Here is an 8,918-nt window from a genome sequence, read left to right as displayed (position 1 = left end):
CTCCTCAACCCTTATTTCCTTAGCTGTAGGACAAAGCTAAGGTCCCCACCCCCACCCGTGATCTGGAGGAGGCCACGTGAGGGTGGTCCACGTGTGAACGCTGGTCACATTGAAGACTTACAGCTTGTGCATTTTTCTGTATTAATGTTATAATTTGATAAAATGGTTTCTCAACAATTAACGATTAACTTCAATTGACAAAGAAGCTCCCCACAAAAGAAAAACAACACAGTTCATCTCGCAAGGAAGTTTCCTTGCCGCTGGCTTTTAAGCGGGAATAGTAATTTATGATTGGTCGCCTGTGCACAGCCGGCCAGAAGAACTCAGGCAGCTGGTTTCAGAGCTGGGTCAGTGTGATGGGGTTTCATTTTTTAAAATTAACCTCCAAACTCATCACATTCCAGGGCTCTGGAAACTTGTGCTGATTTTCTATTTTTAATGAACTTATAATAAAAGGGGAAAAAGCCAATGAATTAAAGAAGATGATATTTCAAAGTCCATATTTCAGGTCATTCCTTATAACAGAGCCAGAGAAACTTTAAGGAGAGAATGTTAAGATGTGACCTCAGGGCTGGGCATGGTGGCACAAAGTGCCTTTAATCCCAGCACTCAGGAGGCAGAGCACACGGGTTTCTGTGAGTTCAAGGCCAACCTGGTCTACACAGCAAGTTCTAGACCAGCCAAGGCTATATAGCAAGACACGTCCCCATCCCCTCCAAAAGACGCAGCCTTAATAAAAAGTAAGCGCTGGCCATCTCCATGCAACAGACTCAGAATGAGGCATGGGTGCTTGGCCTTCCTGCCACCATCTTTGAACCACACCCTGAGCAGAGAAGGCTGTCCATAGGCTGAAGGCATGAAAGATCCAGGGCAGAGGTCCAGGAAAACCAGCTGTGAACCCACAGAGGCCGAAGGAGCAGAGAGCAGGGATGCTGGCTGGAACACAGGAATGATCGTTAAAGATGCAGGCTAGAATTGGTCTCTCAAGTTGTGTATGGTGCATACCTACTGGCCCAGCATTCAGGAAGTAGAGGCAGCAGGCTTGCTACAGCCTGGGCTACACACTGAGTTCAGGCCAGGCTGGACTACACAGTGAGACCATGCTTCACACAGAAGCAGGGCCGGGGACAAGGGTTCAGCTGGTAAAGAGCTTGCTTCGTAAGCACAAGGGCCTGGGTTTGATGTCTAGAACCCACATTAAAAAGCCAAGCAGAGCTGTGCACTTGTAGTCACAGTGCTGGGAGGCAGTCAGGCTGCCTGGGGTTTGCTTCTTAGCCTAACTGGTGTGTTCCAGGCCAATGGAAGACCCTGTCTCAGAATAAGATAACAACTGAGGAATGCAGCCTGGGTTGTGCTCTGGCCTCCACATGCATTCGAATACAGATGAACACACACATACAGGCACAAAACAAATCAATTAAGGGGCTGGAAAAATGGCTCAAAGGTTAAGTGTACTGACTGCTTTAGTAGAGGACCCAGCACCCACAGGGCAGCTTACACAGTGACTCTAGTTCTTGAGGGAGATGATGTCCTCTCCTGACCTCCATGTAGTATATACACACATGTGGAGTATAGACACACATGTGGAGTATAGACACACATGTGGAGTATAGACACACATGTGGAGTATAGACATACATGTGGAGTATATACACACATGTGGAGTATATACACACATGTGGAGTATAGACACACATGTGGAGTATAGACACACATGTGGAGTATAGACACACATGTGGAGTATAGACACACATGTGGAGTATAGACACACATGTGGAGTATAGACACACATGTGGAGTATAGACACACATGTGGAGTGAGTATAGACACACATGTGGAGTATAGACACACATGTGGAGTATAGACACACATGTGGAGTATAGACACACATGTGGAGTATAGACACACATGTGGAGTATAGACACACATGTGGAGTATAGACAGACACACATGTGGAGTATAGACACACATGTGGAGTATAGACACACATGTGGAGTATAGACACACATGTGGAGTATAGACACACATGTGGAGTATAGACACACATGTGGAGTATAGACACACATGTGGAGTATAGACACACATGTGGAGTATAGACACACATGTGGAGTATAGACACACATGTGGAGTATAGACACACATGTGGAGTATAGACACACATGTGGAGTATAGACACACATGTGGAGTATAGACACACATGTGGAGTATAGACACACATGTGGAGTATAGACACACATGTGGAGTATAGACACACATGTGGAGTATAGACATACATGCAGGCAAAACACACCCCCCCACCAAAAAAAAAATCGAAAAAAATTAAATCACAGAATTTGTCTCTTGATGGTCTAGAACTTCTTTCTGCATCAAGCCCACCAGAGAGGCCTATGTTACCCATAACCAAAAACTATCCTTTTTGGTCATTTGCCCTGGGCCTGTGCCATGCTGGGCAGGTTCTGCTCATGGCTGTGGCCTAAGTGTAATGTGTGGACAAGAAATCATCTTTTCTGATGTGTCAGCTGAAGAATGAAATCATAAAAGTAAAAAAGAATGAGGCAGGGGCTATAGCCAAGCTCTGTGCACAGGCTGGGTTAGAGTCCCCAGGGCAGATGCAGAGCCAGAATTTCAGAGCCAACCCAGGGGGCTCGACAGCCTGACATCCCATGTCTCCCTCAGTGAGCGGGCATTCTGAGCAACCTCAAATGACCTCATCATCCTGGAGTGAGGCCACTGCAAGAGACAAGTCATGTGACTGCAGTGGAGTGTTGGGGGGGGCACAATCCTGCTCCCAAATCCATGGGCAAAACTAGCCCTAAGGGCAGTTGGAGAAAATGGACCATGTGGTCATTAAACCACTCCAGATACGATGGAAAGAACAGAAAAATCTGAAGATTTTCAAATAAAAATATTTGGCATCATCAAAGACCATAATAAATTGTTGAAACTCTGATTGGCTTAAGTGAAATAAAAACGGTGGTCATGGGGAGGAACCCACTGGAAATCCCACAAGTCTTCAGTGTGATTCTGAAAATGTAAAAGTCGGCAGATGGAACTTTACTTGGCGGGACACTCTGAAGAGAGTGGTAAGCTAGCCCAGGGAAGTGACCAAGAGTGTGGACAGAGCTGAGCACACCCAACAAATCCAAGTCAGAAATGAGGGCAAAAAATCACAGGACGGACCAAGACTCAGAGGGAATAGAAGGAAATGCTCATATACAACATCGGCTCCTAAAGAGGGAAACTGACATTTCCCAGCAACTAAAAGGAGATGTGGTGTGCCACATGGGGTAAAAGAATGCCCACCCATGCCTAGATATTTCAACAAAACTGTGATGCATCTGAAGATAAAGAGACAACTCTGAAAACTGACCAGAGACAATCAATCAATCAATCAATGTGTAAATTAATAAATGGTTACTGTGCTGGATAGTTTTATGTCAACTTGACACAAACTAAAGTCATCTGAGAGGAGGGAGCCTCAACTGAGAAAATGACTCCATAAGATCAGGCTGTAGGCAAGCCTGTAGGTATGTTCTTAATTAATGATTGACGGGGGAGGGCCCAGCCCATTGTAGGTGGGGACACCCTGGGTTGGTGGTCCTGAGTTCTATAAGAAGATGAGCTGAGAAAGCCATGAGGAGCAAGCCAGTAAGCAGCACTGTGGTGATGTTTTATTTGTGCTTTAACAAATAAAGCTTGCCTGGAGATCAGAGGAATGGGAACAGCCATTCTAAGTAAACAAAGAAGTCAGGCAGTGGTAGCACACGCCCTTAATCCTATCATTTGGCAGGCAGAATCTCTGTGTGTTCAAGGCCACACTGAAAACAGAGCCAGGTGTGGTGGCACATACCTTAAATTCCAAAACTAGTTAACCATGAGGATCTGGAGGTCTGTACAGTCAGACAGGAAGTGACAGAGCTGGGCAGGAAGAGGAAGTGATGTAGCTGAACCGAGAGAGCAAATTAAATTAGATGGTAGAATAGCAAGGCATATAGACGTTCCAGTTTGCATTCAGAAGCTGCAGAGTTGGTGAGGTGAGGTTGGCTGGTGGCTTTCCCTATTTCCCTGATCTCTCTAAGGCTTTCACCCCTATATTTGGCTCCATGTTTATTATTTAATAAAACCATTTAGAAATTCATCTACACAGCACTGCTCCATGGCCTCTGCAGCAGCTCCTGCCTCCAGGTTCCTGCCCTATTTGAGTTCCAGTCCTGATTTCCTTCAGTGATGGACTATGATGTAGAAGCATAAGCCAAATTAACCCTTTCCTCACCAGTTTGTTTTTGGTCATCCTGTTTCATCACAGTAATAGTCACCCTAACTAAGGCAGTTACTTTCCAAGAAATGATAGATAGAATTCAGCAGATTTACTGGAGCTTAGAACAGCACTGTGAAGGCTAAGGGAACACAGGCAGTAGCCTAGGATCCTATACCCAGCTAAACTATCACTTAAAAAATGTGGATCCAGTAGCCCTAGCACTTCCTCTTCCTGTAAGCGTCCTAAGGTGACCTGTGAAGATGGTTCGCTACTCACTTGACCCAGAAAACCCTACAAAATCATGCAAATCGAGAGGTTCAAATCTCCGGGTTCACTTTAAGAACACCCGTGAAACTGCCAAGGCCATCAAGGGTACGCATATCCGAAAAGCCACCAAATATCTGAAAGATGTCACTTTAAAGAAGCAATGTGTGTCTTTCTGGTGGTATAACAGTAGAGTCGGTAGGTGCGCCCAGGCCAAACAGTGGGGCTGGACACAGGGCTGGTGGCCTAAAAAGAGTGCTGAATTTTTGCTGCCCATGCTTAAGAATGCAGAGAGTAATGCTGAACTGAAGGGTTTAGATGCAGATTCTCTAGTCATTGAACACATCCAGGTGAACCAAGCACCTAAGATGCGCCGACCGACTTACAGAGCTCATGCCTGATTAACCCATACATGAGCTCCCCCTGCCACATCGAGATGATCCTCACTGAAAAGGAACAAATTGTTCCAAAGCCAGAAGAGGAGGTTGCGCAGAAGAAGAAGATATCCCAGAAGAAACTGAAGAAACAAAAACTTATGGCACGGGAATAAATTCTGCATAAAATAAATGCAGATAAAAGTAAAAAAAAATGTGGATAAGTGGATGTGTTCAGACAGAAAAATCCTGAGAAAGAGTTCCTTGCCTACAACCCATCACTGAAAGAGTCACCAAAGTGTGAGTTCCAGCAGGATTAAAGTGAACTCCTAGAGAAAGAGAAGGCCATGAGAAAAGACAGTGAAAGAAAAGAGTTACCAAGCCGGGCAGTGGTGGCGCACACCTTTAATCCCAGCACTCAGGAAGCAGAGGCAGGTGGGTCTCTGTGTGTTCGAGACCAGCCTCGTCTACAGAGGGAGTTCCAGGACAGCCAGGGCTACACAGAGAAACCCATCATGAGAAAAAACAAAACAAAGCAAACAAACAAACAAGAGAGAGAGAGAGAGAGAGAAAGAGTCACTAAAGTGTGAGTCCCAGCAGGAGGAAAGTGAACTCTTAGAGAAAGAGAAGACCACATGAAAAGACAGTGAACACAAGAACATGCTGGTTAATTGAACTTATTATGAACGTAACAAATTTCATGGGGGGCTGAAATTCTAAATAATAGCTAAGATAGTGTTCTATGAGAAGTTCAAGATTACTACAGAGGATAGATATACTTAAGAAGTAGCTCCAGGGCTGGAGAGATGGCTCACAGGTTAAGAGCACTGGCTCTTCTTTCAGAGGTCCTGAGATCAATTCCCAGCAACCACATGGTGGCTCACAGCCATCTGTAATGAGATCTGGTGCCCTCTTCTGGCATGTAGGCGTACATGCAGGCAGAACACTGTGTACATAATAAATACAAATCTTAAAAAAAAAAAAAAAAAAAAAAAAAAAAAAAAAAAAGAAGTAGCTCCAGTTGGTCCAGGGTGAATGTTCCCCCTGTGGCTGGTCGTTGGAAGGGTTTCTGGCAGGTGCAGAGGAGGTGGGAAGAAGGGTCGGGAAGCCAGACACAGGGAAAGGAATGATTCCTTCTCTGCTCTCCTGAGCACTGAGCGTGGCAAAGCGCTATCCAGGACCACACCCTGCAGGCTCTTGGGGCGTTATGAATTTTTTAATTGTATGTGAGGACCGCAGCATTGGTGACCTGAGGGTGGATGACCCCTGTGAATGGAAAAGGAGACGGCTGTGGTTGGCAGCGGCTCCTCTTACAGGAGCTGGTATTTGGGTGCCATGCCACTCGTTGGGTGGTGAGACGGTTCTGCAGGTAAAGGTGTTTGCCTCCAAACCTGATGACATAACCACACACACCCCTCTGCCCCGAGCTCGTGTGGTAAAAAGTGAGAATCGACCCCTGCAGGCTGTCCCTCTGACCTCTACATGTGCACTTGAGGGAGGGAAGCAATCCCTTAGTCTCCCCGGACACTTAAAATTTCAGCAAGGGGGGGGCTCAGGCCACTGCCCCAGGCCACAAAGCTTAAGGGTGCATGCAACTCAGCTGCCAGCCAGAGGCGGGGATCTTCCTGTGTCGTGGAGGCCTCTTCTTGATTTCCCATCTCAGTTCATGCAGGGCCAGGGCTGAACTCCAGTCGGGCTATTATCACCAGGAACCAAGAAAGTCCCTCCTGCGGCTGTGAGTTCTGGCTGGGCTGGGTGAGGACATGGAGGAGGGACACTTCTTGGCCTGGACTGTGTGTCTTGGGATGTGTTTACCATCCAGACCTCCTGGAAAGAGCATCATGAGCTCCTGACCACAGGTGCAGGACAGAGCTCACGTCAGCAAAGCACCCATGTCAGCACGGCTCAGCTGCTGGTGACTCAGCCCTCAGATTACAGGCTTCCAGGGACACTGAGCACCTGGAAGAGGAGGCAGCCCTGGGGCCCAAGTATAGGTTAGGGATGGAGAAGTAGAGCTGGGGGGCATGCAAAGGACCTAAAACCTGGGTCTCTGCCCACAGATGACCACAGACATGCGTCCACAGGAGGGACCGGGGGACAAGAGACAGGCTCCAGCAATGTGGAACTGCAGGCGACAGGCCCCGACAGGAGAGATGGGGAGAAGAGGGAACAGGCCAGGGCAGGGCAGAGCAGGACTGTACCTCCACAGGTGAGGGAGTTCATCTTGCCATAGCTGGGGTCTGGCTGGGTCTGGCTCCATCCCCCATTTTGTCCCAGGTCCCTCTGAGCCTCAGTTTCCCACCCTATGACAGGGGCAGCACCCTCCCTGGGCCAGGTGCCAGTGATAGAGAGGTGCGTTGTAGGCATTGGTGCCGGGAACACTCCAGGTCTGCAGTATAGGAGGCCCAGAAAGGGTTCTTACAGCCTGCTACCCCAGACCCCCTGAGTCCCCAAAGGCTGAGCAGAGCAGCCTTAGATCCATAACAGGCCAAAGCAGGGGCTGACTAAACTGCCTGCCCCTAACCCACCTTCCGGCTTGCACAGGGACATAGAAAACCCATGGGGCTGGAGATACGGCTCAGTAGTTATAAACACTTGCTTGTACAGAGGACCCGGGTTCGATTCTTAGCACCCACATAGTGGCTCACAACTGTCTGTAACTCCAGTTCCAAGGGATCTGATGCCCCCAACTGGACTTCATAGGCACTGCACACCCAAGGTGCACAGACATACATGCGGGTGAAACACCCATACACGTAAAAATAACAAATAGACACTTCCTGTGCTGACAGGGGAAGTGGAAGCAGACGTGAGCTTTAAGGCTTGAATTGTGTTGCTTTTTGAGACAGGGTCTTATGCAACTCAGGCTGGTCTCAAACTCACTATGTAGCTGAGGATGATCTTGAACTTCTGATCCTCCTGCCTCCAAGTGTGGTGATATTTTTTTTGTGATCTAACAAGTAAAGCTTACCTGAAGATCAGAATGCAGAGTTAGCCACTAGAGGCCATAGAGGCCAGGCAGTGGTGGCTCACACCTTTGATTCCAGCACTTGGGAGGTGGAGACAGGAAGTGATATGACTGGATGGAGAGAGGAATATAAGGCGGGAGGAGACAGGAGCTCATTGCATTCAGTCTGAGGATTCTTAGAGGTAAGAAGTCTTTCTATGGCTGGCTGTTCTGCTTCTCTGATCTTTCAGCTTTCACCCTGGTATCTGGCTCCGGGTTTTTATTATTAAGACCAATTAGAATTCACACTACATCCATGAGTACTAGGATTACAGGCATGCACCACTGCACCTGAATTATAAGGTATTAGGGGACTGAACAATGGACTTTGTGCATGCTAAGCAAACACTCTACCAAGAAAGCCACATCCCTTGCCGGATGGTGGTGACACACGCCTTTAACCAGTACTCAGGAGGCAGAGGCAGGCAGATCTCTCTGAGTTCTAGGCCAGCCTGGTCTACAGAATGAGTTCCAGGACAGCCAGAGCTACACAGAGAAACCCTGTCTTGGAAAACCAAATGAAGTGTTTTCCCAGGGCTGAGCAGGTCCTCAGCTGAGCCCTGACAGGTGTCTAGCAGACTCCCTGAAGAAGCGCCTCAGATCAAACCCCTCTCCATCTCCTGAGGCCCTGAGGCCTAGCGACTGGGCAGTGGGGGCTGTCTGGCTGGAGTACAGAGAAAGGAAGTGGCATCTTGGGGATCCAGGAGACTGGCAACTTCCATCACCCTGGAAACCAGCACCCCCTCCCATGAGGTCTGTTTTCTAGGGGTCTCTGCTAGAATTTCTCCAGTGCCCTCTGTTCCCCACTCCTTAGATGGAGCGCTTGTACCCCTTGCCTTAGCCAGTTCCTCTCATGGTCCAGTTGATTCTCGCTGGCAGGGCCATCAAAGAGCCAATGCTGCCCAGCTCCAGGAGAACCCAGACTCTGTGGCCCACTCAGGGCAGCAAAGAGTTGTCCAAACTCAGAGGACTCACTGGCCCTGGAGGCCAGACTGTGTCTTGTGGGTTCAGTAGG

The 8,918-nt window shown here is 48.1% G+C and overlaps 1 pseudogene; it reads left to right on the top strand.

Annotated features, from left to right (window-relative positions):
- Positions 1–4,505: 4,505 nt before the first annotated feature.
- Positions 4,506–5,073, top strand: LOC131916482 (large ribosomal subunit protein uL22-like; annotated as a pseudogene).
- The last annotated feature ends 3,845 nt before the right edge of the window (positions 5,074–8,918 follow it).

The sequence above is a fragment of the Peromyscus eremicus genome, chromosome 8a, assembly GCF_949786415.1.
Source record: "Peromyscus eremicus chromosome 8a, PerEre_H2_v1, whole genome shotgun sequence".
NCBI classification, from domain to species: Eukaryota; Metazoa; Chordata; class Mammalia; order Rodentia; family Cricetidae; genus Peromyscus; species Peromyscus eremicus.
Note: the sequence above shows the minus strand (reverse complement) of the source record. Positions and strands in the feature narration are given on the sequence as shown.